The sequence below is a fragment of the Telopea speciosissima genome, chromosome 5 (genome assembly GCF_018873765.1).
Source record: "Telopea speciosissima isolate NSW1024214 ecotype Mountain lineage chromosome 5, Tspe_v1, whole genome shotgun sequence".
In the NCBI taxonomy this organism is placed as follows: Eukaryota; Viridiplantae; Streptophyta; class Magnoliopsida; order Proteales; family Proteaceae; genus Telopea; species Telopea speciosissima.
The window spans coordinates 16809160-16824663 of NC_057920.1; positions in this window are offsets into that span (position 1 = coordinate 16809160).

Sequence of the window (15504 nt, forward strand, 5' to 3'; positions counted from 1 at the left end):
CCGAAAAACAAAAATCTGATCCGAATATATATACAACTAATAATTAACAACTAAATAGCTAATGACCTTGAGGGACTCTTTAACTTTTCTTACTTAAAGAGGAGGTTAAGAGAGTGAGGCTACTGATTTTTTGTTGGACTTTTAGGCCCAAACCCAAGCCCAAGCTTCCACTTCACTCGACTGAAACACAACCTCTGGGAGGGTGGCATATATATGGTTCATTTGCAGCAGTATCATAAAGCTCCCAGAGTAAAAGAACCAAACTATCCATCTTTAATCTTATAATGATAGTTCTGGGCCGCCTGCCCATGGGCTCCTGGCCCATGAGAGGGGCTATTCCCAACATTGGTTCTAGACTCTAGAGTTTGACAATCACACTGCGAAGCCCCCGTAGTTTCATGCGTAGAGGGGTATTTAGGACATTCCGTAGGGGTGCTACAGTTTTTCAGGTGGGGTGTGCAATTTCGGTTTTAAGTGGGCGTCATGGAAAATATTAAGCCTTTGTTAAAATCCAAATATGAGTGTGTCTACGCGAAATAGAGATCACGCTTGTTTCTTTATGGATTTATTTATTTGGAGTTATTGGTTTCACAAGGGTATGTGACGTTTTCGGAAGTCACAAGACAAATCGGACCGAAGCTGATCATTTTCATGGATTTTCCTATCAAAATTATCTGCACCTGCTCAAAATTAGGAGAGTACATAGTAATGACTAGAGTACTGACATACATACACAGTATACATGCCAAGACACGACGAATATTTAATGACACATGACTAAGCTGAACCATGTTCTCTCTATCCAATTGTTGGAATGCACACATCATTTGACTAAGTCGTAGAATAGGTGTCTTGTGATGTTTGGAAAAGTCACAGAAGCTTGTGACAATAATATTTTGCTTAGCCTTATTTATTTTATTTATTTGTCCATTTCCTCCCAAGTCCCACCTCCTAAATCTTTCAACAAAAGCCTAAACTCTTACCCAAGTTAGGTATTGTGAATCTCTGGTTCTTGAAGGAAGCATCCAAAAGTATTATTAATTACTTCAGTAGAAGTTCTTAGCGTGTAGCAAATTTAAAGTTCAAATCATTGAAATAGGTATATTTCCCTTCCTTTAGTTAGGTCGCTTGATGAATTAACTAATCATTCTTCAATCTCGACTTCTTGAAATTGACTGTACCCTTAAAAAATAGGGGGAAAAGGATCTTTGCGCCTTGCGAACGACTCAAATGGACTAATTGCCTGGTCCAAAACCTATGATAGTAGCCCAAAATGCCGAAGGTCATTTCCCTACCATGGCCCAAACTGCCAGCATTTATGTAACTACCATGGAGGCCCGTTAGGTTTGAACCTATATCCCATGGTTCGGGAGCCATAGCCTTCTGATATATATCTTTTTGGGAGAAAGAATGTTAACCGGTGTTGTCCCTAGGCGTGTACCTGTGCTCAAACACATCCTGACGTGAAAATCCAGTATTGCCCCCTGAAAAAGTGGAAAGGACCAGGTGCAGCACCAGTCTTTTCACGCTAGGCTGTGTTTGGGCACAGATACACACCTAGGCACAGCACCGGTTAGTGTTCCTTTTTTCATTTTCTTTTGTTTGGTTTTCTCTTATTAGGTTTGGCGTAAGCCTCAATGGCTTGCATATTTTAAATTCATTTTTTTTTCTCAGTCCCATCAATATCTCATAGGCCTCGTTTGGATGCAAAGGGAATCACAGGGAAATGAAGTGAAAATTTCAAACTTAGAATAATTTTTTTTTAATCATTACCCCCATGTGACTATATCACTAACTCCATAGAAAGGTGGAAATTCTTACCGATGCGGCGGTCATTTTGCACAGCCCTGTGTTTGGGCATAAGAGCCGCATGCAACCAGGTAGCCATCTCTATCTATCCCATAAATAAAATATGGAGTGCGGAACGGTTGCAATAATCTTGGAAGCCAATCTAATAATGTTAGCTCATCAAACACTTGGAAACTTTAGCATCCTTGACTTATCATCATGGAACAAAAACTCGATCGAAACCTGTCAAAACCACCGAGTTAACTCGGTTTCCCAGGTTTTCGAGACGAGTTGAAGGGGGATTTTATAAAATCACTGGATTCAACCAGGTTTCGATGGTTTCGACCATATTTTGATGGTTTCGACCATATTTCGATGGTTTCGACACATATGTCTATCGAAACTAGGGCAAACTTTGCTCGAAACTAGGACAAACAAGTATTTATGACAGAAACTGTCAGAAACTAGGACAGACACTTAGTTATGCCTAATATCATTTAAGTAAATGTTTTTGTATTTGTATTTCATTTACTTAAGATATTATTCATAAATAAGCAAATACCTCTTATTTGAATCTAATAAAAATAGTTAAAAAGTCAAATTTCAAAAAGAAAAAAAATCAACCCCCCCAATTCAAGAACAAAAATTGGATTTTCGACGGTAGGTGCAATTTTCAGCTTTCTAATGCTGGGGTTTTTCTCAAATCTAAAATTTTCATAAATCTTAATATGGTAAAACATTGCTAAAAACCAAAAGTGCGATAAAATATTCATTTGTTTTGATGTCCAAAAAAATATTTTCTTTCAGAGCGATTTTGACAGCATTCGAGCACACCAAATTAAATTTGACTGGTACATAACTCCTTCAATATAAATCAGATTTAAGTAATTTTGGACTTATTGGAAAGCTATCAAAACAAAGCTTTTTAACAAATCCAAAATTGCTTAAATGCCATTTATATTGAAGGAGTTATGTTCTGGTCAAACCTTATTTGATACCATGTCCAAGAACAATATACAGTATCAAACTTGGATCAAAACCACAAATAATATTTTTGTGTTCTTTATGTGAAACTAATGCATAGGTTGAGTTTAAAATGTCAAAAATAGGCAACACAACAAGAATCAGAGCAAAAAAACAACTTCTGGGCCCCGAAACCAAGGTTCGAGTTAGCCTGGAGAAAATCCCAAGTTTCGACTGAGATATGGTCGAAACTGAGACAAACTCGTTTTCTGGCTGGTCGAAACCCAAGTTTTAGAACCTTGCTTATCATCCATTCATATGTTAAATTCTTGTCGAGATTCATTCACTTGTCCTCCAAAAAAAATAAAATAACAGAAGCATTATCAACAAATCAAAATATTTTTTGATAATTATATAAAAAAAAAAGAAGTTAACACTCTCTAAATTTTTTCCTCTTGTTCTATCAATTCCAAATTGTTATATTTCAACCCCAAAAAAAATTCATATTGTTATTGACGTCTCATTAAATTTCAAATCTTTTATTGAGCATGTAGAGGTATCACACAAGACGAAAAATGTTGAATACATACATGTATAAATTGATGCTAATTAAACTATGAAATGGCGAAAAAGCTAATAGTTCTCACAGAAAAAATGCATGTTGTATGAGACAGTGTTAGGTATGCATTCTAGGTCGATTTTGCATTCTCAGACAATAAAAACAACTATTTTTATCATCCAATTTGATTTTAGTATCACAAAATCCCACTCTGAAACATGATTCAATAAGCTCATATCGGTTTCGTTGGTTTTGGATTAGGTTTTGGCACCCCTACCTATGGTCAATCGCGGCTATTTGGCAATTGGCTCTAGGATCTTCCTTAAGGTCTAAATGCCTTGATTTTTTTCAGTTTTTTTCTAATTTCTTCAAACGAGTTACTTGACATTCCTACTCTAATATGTCCAAGATCAATTTTGACTTTTCCAACTATTAGGTCTATTCATTCTACATGATTTGGTAAGTTTGATCAAATCTCAATTATGAGAAAGCTACAACCTTTTGTCCCAATTAGACAGATATACCACTCAATGTCTAAAGTCTTATACGAACCACTTTAGCTTTCCCTTAGACTCTATGTGTAAAAATGTAAAAATAGATCTTAAATCTAAAACTTAAGACTACTCTTTAAGTCTTGATTCGATTTAAACTTGGTGAAGAGTACCTGGTATGGGAGTTCCATTTGTCACTAGCTCGAGCTCTTATAGTTGATCTCCAACATGTTGAGTCTTTCATTTGATTGCTCCTGGAGAAAGGCCGACGAAGGTCTTAGCTTAGTGATTCATTTGGCTTGCTTGATTTGTGGATGCTTGATGTCTTGATGCTTATTCATCAATTTGACCCAACAATTTACGTATTAGAGAACAAGTTTTGGATTTAGATCCTTTGTGGCTTGGGGTTGAGCGGCCATCGTGTTGTGTTCAATTCAAAAATCGCCACGTCGATTTGATGCCAATCCAATGGTTGGTAGATAGCGACCTGACAATTTTGAATTTTGAATGGTAATTTTGAATTTTGAATTAAGCACGTCTACCCCATTGGATTTGCATCAAATCCACGTGACGGCCTGTGAGTTGAACGCAACATGATGGCCGCTCAACCCTAGACCGCAGAGGATCCAAATCCCAAATTTTTTTCATCATTCAACATGTTAAGAAGAAGATGGAATTCTGTGTTTATTTGAATTTAAAAATCTATCTGTTACAAGTGGATAACCTCAGTCGGTTGTAGATTAGCTACAACAGTTGGATAATTGTTTGAACTATCAACAAAGATTTAAAATTTGAAATACAAACAAACCCTTAACCGTTTCCTTAACAGCCCCCCTCAAGTGGAAGATGGACTTCGACTAATCTTCAACTTGCTTCTGATGTAGTCAAAACGTTGTTTGGATAACGGTTTGGTGAAGATGTCCACAATCTGTTCGCGAGTGGTGATAAACTTCACTACCAATTTTCCCTGTGCGACCAATTGTCGAACGAAGTGGAAGTCAACTTCGATATGTTTGGTGCGGGCATGGAACAACGGATTTTGAGTAAGATAGGTCACTCCTAAATTGTCACACCATAATATAGGTGGAGGGGTGAGATTCACACCAAGCTCATGTAAGAGAGAGATGAGCCATACGATTTCGGCAGTAGCATTAGCTATAGGTCAATATTTTGATTCAGTGGAGGAGCGTGCAATTATGGATTGCTTTCTGGCGGACCATGAAATTAGATTATCACCAAGGAATATTGCAAACCCACATGTTGACTTCCTGTCATCCAAACAACCTGCCCAATCTGCATCACTATAGGCCACTAAGCTTTGGGGCTTTGTATTTGAAATTAGCAGGCCATGGTCTATGGTCTCTTTGAGGTATCTCAGAATTCTTTTGACAGCCTGCCAATGCTCATCAATTGGCAACTTTAAAAATTATCATACCTTGTTAACCGAGTAAGATAACTCAGGCCGTGTCAATGTAACATACTATAGAGCTCCCGCTGTACTTCGATAAAGCGTTGGATCATATAGAGGAGTGCCAAGAGATTTAGAGAGCTTAGTTGATAGTGCCATTGGAGTGTGAACTGGTTTAACCCCATCCATATTTGTTTTCTTCAGTAGATCAACAATATATTTTTACTGAGAAAGTAATAGCCCTTGAGGATGCCGTAGGACCTCTATACCCAGAAAATAATGGAGTTCGCCCAAATCTCGAATTGCAAACTCCTTGTGTAATGCATCAATTGTTTTATGGAGGAGTATAGGGTCAGAACCGGTGATGACTATGTCATCTACATAAACCAGAATATAAATCTTGTGTATCCCCTGTCGTAGAATAAACAAGCTTGTATCAGTTTTAGAGCCTTCAAAACCCAATGAGACCAGGTAATTGCTTAGGCATTGAAACCAAGCTCTTGGAGCTTGTTTTAAACCATACAAGGACTTTTGTAGCTTGCAGATATAATGTGGCTTTTCTGGATCTGTGAATCCTTGAGGCTGGCTCATATAAACATCTTCGGTCAATGTGCCATGTAGGAAGGCATTGCTTACATCAAGTTGCCTCAATTTCCAGTTGTTTGTAGTAGCCAAGGATATCACTGTATCCATAGTTATGGGTTTCACAACAGGACTGAATGTTTCAGTGTAATCAATTCCTTCTTGTTGATTGTACCCTTTTGCTACTAGGCGGGCTTTGTATTGCTCTATTGAGCCATTAGCTTTCCTTTTAATTCGAAATACCCATTTACTACCCACCACATTTGCGGACTGGGTTGGAGGAACTAAGCTCCATGTTCCATTTGTCAAAAGTGCATTGAACTCTAGTAACATTGCATCCCTCCAATGCCCATATTTATTTGCTTCTTTAAATGAAGTAGGTTCCTTCTCCGAGAGTGACTCAATCAAATGAGCTGAAGGTAATGGGTACCTTGTTGAAGGTCTTGGATTGTTTCGGAGCTGCATGGGGTGAGTGCGTATTGGTGCCTCATATTGAGTGAAAGTTGTAGATGGTGGAGGATGAGGAGATGGAATAGCACCAATGGGTAAAACAGGTGATGGTGGTGAAGTATTTCCTTGAGCATGGGTATCTGCATCACTAACTACAAGATTTGACACATCAATGTTAGTTAATGGGGTTGGGAGAATATTAGCATTGGAATGGGAAATGGGATTGGGTTGAGTGGTAGTGTTTAATGGTGGTGGGGCCTGTGCTTGTGTTGTACCTGTGAGAGTGCCAATGGATCCAAAAGCCCTTGATGATGATGTTGTATCAGATGATGTCACAGTCAGCCATGGCATTGATGGTGAGACACATGTAGGAGATGGTGGTAATGCGTTAGCAAAGGAAAGACAGTCCTCAATGAGATTGGCATGGCGGACGATAAAAATGCAACTTGTGGAAATATTTAGGCAACGATACCCAAGATGTAGAGGACTGTATCCCAAGGAAACACAAGTTGTAGACCTAAGTGCAAACTTGTGTGAGTTATATGGACGTAGGAGAGGAAAGACAGTGCAGCCAAAAACTTTGAGGAATGTATAATCTGGTTTGGTGTTATATAATCTTTGGAAAGGTGCTAGGTTATGGAGAACCACTGTTGGGAGCCTATTTATTAAGAACATTGTGATTTTGAATGCATAAGTCCAGTAGTTTAAAGGCATTGATGCATAAGCTAATAATGACAAACCCGTATCAACAATATGTCTGATTTTTCGTTCGACTGCACCGTTTTGCTCATGAATATGAGGACAAGCAACCCTGTGAATAATCCCACATTTTTTAAGATATTGATTCAATTTTCTATAATCCCCACCCCAATCGGACTGAAAAGCTGTTATAGAATGATAAAATTGTTTTTCTACCATGGTTTTGAATTGCTCAAAAATAGAAAAAAGCATAGAACGATTTGTAAGTGGGTAGAGCCATGTAAACTTTGAAAAATCATCAATAAATATTAAGAAATAGGTATTGCCAATAGTTGAAGTGGTAGGTGTTGGCCCCCATATATCATTAAATATTAAATCAAGTGGGTTATCACTAATTGTGCCAATACTTGTAAAAATGTCTTGTGAGACTTTCCAAGAAAACATGAAGGGCATTTATTCAAGGAGGATGATGAACATGGCAATGAATGAGTATGTAGCAAATTGCGGACTGTCTGAGATTAAGGATGACCTAACCGAGCATGCCATGCGTCTGCAGTAGCCTTGTCGCTTAGTTGGACATTATTAGCGGATGGAGTAGATGATGGTTGAAGGCCCTTCAGTTGATACAAATCATCCTTAAGATGCCCTTAGAGTAGAGGCAGCTTAGTCACCTGATCCTTCACAATAAAATGAAATGGATGAAATTTAAAGAAGCAGTGATTATCTTTGGTGAAGTGATGAACAGATAACAAATTTTTGGTGATTTTTGGGACATGTAATATATTGGAAAATTGAAATAGATTATTGGAGGGGGATAATAGTTTTGAAGATCCAATGTTGCTAATATTCAATCCAACACCATTATCTACACGTAGAGCATAATTACCTTTGTAGATATTAGAGTTTTGCAAGTTTGATAGATCTAGTGTCACGTGGTGTGTAGCAGCAGTGTCTGGAAACCAATCGGCCATTGGATTTGGTGGTGTAGGCAATAGTCCAGCCATGTTTACAGTTGGTAATGGAGTAGCAGCAACATTATTGGAGGAATTTGCATAATGGAAAAGGCAGTGATTTGCCGTATGACCATTTTTTGTGCAAATTTGACATTGTTCCCTTCAACGAGTGCCTTGATTGCACCAACGATTGAAGTTGTTGGATGTAGGTGTTGGTTGAGGCAGTGGATTATTTGGAAATGTGGATGGAGTTGGAGGTGTGGCAGTGAATTTTGGTGGTAGGTTTGTGAGATGGGCCTCAATCGGCACTTGAACACTCTTCAGACGGAGTTCATGATTAAGAAGGAGACGATAAAGTTCATGAAAATTGAGAGGTTCTGTCTGTGTAGACAGGGCAGATACAATATCTCTGAAATCTTCTCCAAGGTTGCGGAATACTATGGCATTGAGTTCTGCATTTCCAAGAGGCTTATTGGCTGCTGCGAGTTGGTCTGAGATGATTTTGACTTCGCGCAGATTGGTAGCCACATATTTTTCTCCTTTTGATGTGTTTTGCAACTGTATATGCAATTGTAAGACACTAGTGTGAGACAAAGTTCCAAATGAAGTTTGAAGAGCTTCCCAGACTTCAGAAGCGGTGGAGAGACCAACAATGTATGGAAGGATTTCTGGAGAGAGGTTGGAGATTAGCCAACTCGTTACGAGCTGATCTTTGCAAACCCATTCAGAATAAGCTGGGTTGGGGAGTGGAGTAGTGGAGCCTGCTAGAATGGTTGTTTCAGTGGGACATTGTAGGGTGCCGTCAACATAGCCAACGAGTTCCTGGCTTCGTAACAAAGGAAAGAGCTGTGTTTTTCATAAGAGGAAATTGTCAGAGTTGAGTTTCAAAGTAAGATGATGATGAAATGAAGGTGCAGCGGCTGAAGAAGTCATCGTTGAAAGGGTTGAAGCAGAGATAGAAGAGGATGATGGACTGCTGGACATTTGAATCCCGTGGATCAGAACTGGACGACTGATACCATGTTAAGAATAGCGAAGATGGAATTCTGTATTTATTTGAATTTAAAAATCTATCTGTTACAAGTGGATAACCTCAGTCTATTGTAGATTAGCTAGAACAGCTGGATAATTGTTTGAACTATTCAACAAAGATTTAAAAATTGAAATACAAACAAACCCTTAACTGTTTCTTTAACACAACACACATGTTAGTAATCACCAAATTACAATTTAGTATGAAACATGCAATAGTGGCCCAAGTATTTTATACCCAACCCTAATTCACTTGAAATGTTGACATCCTTGCCACCCTTCCTTTAGTGACTTGCCAAATATAACAAAAATATATATCATTTTCTATACCCTTATTACTAGTCCCTTGTAAGATTTGTACATGTGATCCTTCTGCAGGGGCCATTTTAAATTGGAAAAAAAAAAATCCTCTGTAGTCCTTAATCTTACAGTGCACTGCAGTGCAGGCTTGGGAGCTCGACACGTAGAAAATGTGACATCCAATGGTGCCGCCATTGGATGCCGAATCTTCCACGTGTTGAGCTCTCAGATCCACATTGCATTGCACCGCAAGATACCCGCACTGTAAAGGATTTTAATCCTTTTAAACTTTCACTGTATAATTCCAGTTTAATAGACATTAATTTCTTTTAAGAGAGCTAACAACAAAAGTGAAAATCAAGAAGCGCCATTACATGTTGTTGATCCTCGAATGACCAATCTTGATAACAATATTTACTATTGTTATTAGTAGTGTTAGGTGTCCATTTTTTTTTTCATCACAATGTAGTTAATTAATTTTTTTTAATAGAAGTAGTTAGTTTTAATAAAATAAAAATGGAAATGGAAATAAGGTGTCATTTTCTATTTCTACTACATTGTTGGGTAATAGTATCACATCGGTGGTTAAGGGGGAAAATATACTATGGATTTGTGGATGTCCTTACAATGTAATTTAAATGGAACATTGACTTTCTATGATTAGCAACATAAGAAACGAAAATTTGGCTCTCACTTTACTATTTTTCTATTTTTTTATCATTTTTACTTTATTTTTTTGGTTAACTTGAGAGAATTAAAAGCTATAACAAATAGAAACACATTATTATTGTAATTTGCATGCTTCATGCTTAGAAATACAATGAAATGAGCTCCACCATGTGTTGACATGCACGCATGAAGAATTAGCTTTTATTTATTTTTCTTTAAAAAAAAAAAAAACTGTTATTGATTTTTGTGGAAATTAATTAAATGGAAACTAGGTTTCCTAAATACACAGCCCTTTAGGCCTTTATCTAAGACTGCAAATCCTATTCAAAACTAATGTTTATCTTATGATCGACGTTCTCTGTGGGGAAGCACGACCTCTATGCACATGCGAGGACTAATGAAAGCACGTGTGCTGACATCATGTGGGTGGGTTTTTCGCCTTTCATGGGGGTTGTTCGATCATTTCCCCTCTCTGTATCTGGGCGTGGGCAGTGATACAAATAGAATCTGGCTTCCAATAATCAAGTGACACATGTGATGGGCCAGAACTAAGCATGACCTATGAGGCCCAGGCCAGCAACCCAAGCTGAACCTTCAACCTCAGGTGTTTCACGCCAAAACCATGCACAATGAACTTTACACGTGTCCCGCAAAAGGGATAACCGCCCACAACACCAACTCAGCTATTGACAAATTCTATTAATCATTCCTGCTCAGATCTCTCGCCTAGCTAAGGAATACGTGATCCATAAGACAAGGAGGACATTTCCAGGGGCGTCATATAAATAAGAAAACCACACTCAGCACCAGGTAACTCAATTTCCATTCTACTGGTCTATCAGATTCATCTCTAAGCTCTGCTACTAGCTTTCCGGCTCCTGTTCCGGCTCCGATAACTGTTGTCCCTCTGAGATATGACTTAGGCATCAGAGAGTTCCCTCCCCCCCCCCCCCACAAGTCAACTTTGGACCACTTATCTGCTCTGTCTTTTGGTTCTCTTGCATGTGCGCAGGTTTGAACCAAACCCCAAGGAGGATCTCAGCAACAATAAGCAGTACACTCCCCCACATGGAACTTTTGTCCTTATCTTATTGTGCGTCTACCTTGAAGGGAATAGGAAAACCATATTGAAGAAATCTTTGTTAAGAAAACAACGCCCAGAGTGACGATTTGCAGAAGAAAAACAAAAACAGAGAAAAACAAACAACACACAACACCAGAAATTTACGTGGTTCACCTTCAAGATGGAAGCTACATCCAAGACCGAGCAATAGAACGAATTTCACTATTCTCTGGAAATGTTACAAAACTTCTCTTACAGTTCTCTCATAGATAAGAACATTATATAGAGAAGCCCCAACCCGAAGAAGTACAAGAATACCCTTGGACCCAGAAATTGCCAAACCGAACATGGTCGGACCAAACATAACGTATATCCCATAATATACCGTTTCGAAGATCTCGACTAGCATGTGCGCAGGTTTGAACCAAACCCCAAGGAGGATCTCAGCAACAATAGGCAGTACACTCCCCCACATGGAACTTTTATCCTTATCTTATTGTGCGTCTACCTTGAAGGGAATAGGAAAACCATATTGAAGAAATCTTTGTTAAGAAAACAACGCACAGAGTGACGATTTGCAGAAGAAAAACAAAAACAGAGAAAAACAAACAACACACAACACCAGAAATTTACGTGGTTCACCTTCAAGATGGAAGCTACATCCAAGACCGAGCAATAGAACGAATTTCACTATTCTCTGGAAATGTTACAAAACTTCTCTTACAGTTCTCTCATAGATAAGAACATTATATAGAGAAGCCCCAACCCGAAGAAGTATAAGAATACCCCTGGACCCAGAAATTGCCAAACCGGACATGGTCGGACCAAACATAACGTATATCCCATAATATACCGTTTCGAAGATCTCGACTAGCCCAACACAACTCCCAGCCGTCGACAGAGATGTTCGCCATTTTTCGACAATCCGAGATCATTTCGAAGCCGAAATGACCCTCCGAAGATCTCAACCGCACATTCTGGACCAAAAAATCCTAACATATACGCAAATGCTTTAGAATGCCTTTTCACATCTTATATATGGTCAAAGCATAGGAATAAGTTCTACCAAAAAAACAAAGCATAAGAATAAGAAGAAAAAAAATACATTTATTATATATGATCAAAACATAGGAAAGAAAAGTGAAAAAATTCCTTTCTTATATATAGTCACAACATAGGAAAAATAAGAAGAAAACAATTCCTTTCTTATATATGGTCAGAACATAGGTAAACCTTTCTTTTATTTTCGGTTGGAAATAAGATGAGTGCTTTTGAGACTATTGGTTTTCGTAGCATTTAATTCTCTTTCCATTAATAAGGTTAGTATTAATTCCTTCCAATGCAATGACTACATTTAGAGTCAACAAAGACATTAGCTATCAATTACCAAATGTTTAGCCAATTACAAAACTTATCTGACAACAAAAAAAAAAATCACTCTAGTAATACAATAAAAGTGCAATAACACAATAAAAATGGTATTTGAGATAATAATTGAAAAGTGAAGTGATATCTTTGAGAAATTTTGGTTAAAAAAAATGAAGTTACAGGATACCACAAAGGAACCTTTGATCCCCATTTATTTTGGAATTTCTTTCATATTTTCAAACAAGGAACTCTCTATCTCACTTATTTACTTTTTGTAATATTCATTATAATAGGATCATTGACTTATTCGATACTCTCGTACATGGCTAAAGCAATCTCACTATCTCATGGGATTACCATTGCAGGATTTGTAACAAACTTATCATCTATTATTTAATGTTAGCTTACTTTTTCCATAAAAAAAATTCAGTTGGTATTGAGTTAAATACACAATTATTGTCTGTAATCATCAACAAAGTTTTTATTTTATTTATTTTTTAACTTTATCTTTTGGTAAAATTTTACAACTACACAAACAAAAAAGATATATAAGAGTTCTAAAAAATAAAGCATACTTGTTAGAATCTTGTCGTACTTAAAGGAAAAAATTAACTACTTGAAAGTAAAATGAAAAATAATCTTGTGTTTAATATTATTTTCTAAATTTTTTATATTTTTTCATTTTCTTAATACTGCCATCGTAGGATGCTTGTAGGTATATGTATGATTCCTCCATCTTAAAATTCCTTTCTTAATGAACTTCCCCTCCTTTCAAAACAAGAAAAATAGTAATGTAATAATAATAATAAAAGACAATGACTTAGTTGGTTGTCACAAGTTTCAAATTGTCTTTATAAAAATAGAAGGAAGGGATTCTCAAGTGTGATAGACCGTGGTAATCCAGGGACATATGAGCGATACACTCATAATTTTGCAGGTATTTCAGAAATTTTGTCTTATAGGGAGAGGGTATTTGGGAAACTTCGTCCTATAGGGAGAGATATTATTTTTGTGGTCTATTGCTCCAGAGCACGATGTCTCATCTTTGCTTTGCCCGACCATAAAATTTTTCTCAAATAAATATACTAAGAGCCTAGTGGAGTGTAAGGTAAGCGAGCATCACCTCATAAATCATAAGAGAGACTAAGAAGATGTTTCTTAGAATCCACAACTATCACCTCTCTCTTCCTTCCATCCCATGGACAAGGAATAGCCGAATTGGAGTACCAAGGGCGGTCTAGACACTATTTATTCTTCCCTTTTGGTGATTTAGAAGTTTGGGCCGTCTAGACTCCATTGCAGTTTCATCACTCCCTCTCTTTTCATAAATCAATTTTTAACTCACTATTTTACATCCTATTTTACACTTGTTTTTACTTATATACCATTTATTTTAAAATAGTTCTCTATAAATACTCGTATTGTTGTAATTAAAGTTGGTTGAAAAGTACCTTTTACTTTTTAACCCTTTAAGTATAATACACTTATTTTTTTTAATGAGGATAAAACCATGTCATTTCACATGAGTACTGAAAATAAATTTAAGACAATGACAAATCTTGAACTAACAAAATGCTAACTCATTTTTAAAATATTTTGAGATTCTCTTTTTAACCGTGGACTTAGATAGCTTTTGGGAATAAGACAAAAGTCAATCAAAATAAAATTACAACTTGTATATTGATAGTTGTACTTGGAACCATACTTAGTTAAAACAAGTCTTTTTTTTACCATCCAATCTTTTGCTGTTTTTTCGAATTGATCTCAATAATACAGAAAAAAAAAAAAAAAAACATTTTTAAGTGAAAAACAACACTTTTTAAAAAGCTTGAAATTTTATTTCTAAAAAATAAGTTTATATTATATAAACATAATGTCTAGATATCAAATATTAATATTGAATTAATCAGACATGAGTTTATCCCACAATTTATACGTGTATAGTGCCTTTTTTTGGTCTAGTTTTTTCAATTATAAACATTTAACAATTTTTTTGCTATTCCCATTTTAATTAATTACGCTTGGAGGATGTAACTTTTTTTTGATTGCCCCCTTGTTTTACTCTCAAAAAATTCTTTAAGTTGAGGGTAAAATTGAGTTTATAAAATAATATAAAATATGATTTATCATCATATAATTCTTAAGAGCTTTTATTGTCTTGCACACTTTTCAAACACACGTGTGAAATGACAAATTTTGTCCTCAATGTAAAAAAAAAATAAAATGTTAGAAAGGTAAAAAATAAAGTTACAAATTATTTCACACCTAAAAGGATGTCAATAAAAAATTCCATATGTATTTATTTATTTTTTGTGAATGGTGATCCTACATTCATATTCTTTGTGAAAGAATCATCCAATATTCACATTCTTATATTCCATTAAAATAAGTTTGGACGACATGCAACAAGGATGATTCAAGTCCATCCAATTCATTTGATTGGAGACTATGGACCATGGTTTTAGCAATCGGTATCAGTATGGGTCTCAATCTCGCTGATATCGATTCGATACCAATTTGGATCGGTCTATATCGGTTCGTATCAGACAGATTTAGCCCTATTTCTTTTGAAAATTTGAAATTTCTACCCTTATTCATGCTTACCACAGATACGGGATCGGGTAGGAATTGATATCTGTCTCCACCAATACTAAAATAAGGTTGTCAATTGATTCGGTTTGGTTTTGGTTCAATTTCAGAGAATGTTGTTGAGATCCGGAATCAAATTGGTTCAATAATTCGATACTAAAACCGAATTTGTTCAGTTTCGGTTCAGTTTCAGTTCTCATTCGGTTCCAAAATTAGATTCTTACATAGTTTGCTTCTGATTCCTCTACTTAGTCTATATATTATAATATACATACTATAATATTTTTTTTTTGGTAAAACACAATATAATATTATAGTATAGTATAAATATAATAGTATTATAAAATCTAATTCTAACTGTAGTAATATATACTATAATATATTAGTATTATAATGTATTAATATACTATAATATATTAGTGTTATAATAAAATAACATACTACTATCCAAATTCAGTTCATGTGGAACCGAACCAAGAACCGAATTGGTTCTGAATCTAATACTTAAATCTAACCAAAATTTATTCGTTTTGACTTATTCGGTCTGATTTAGATTTTATCCGGTTTAGTTCAATTTGGTTTATGCGGTT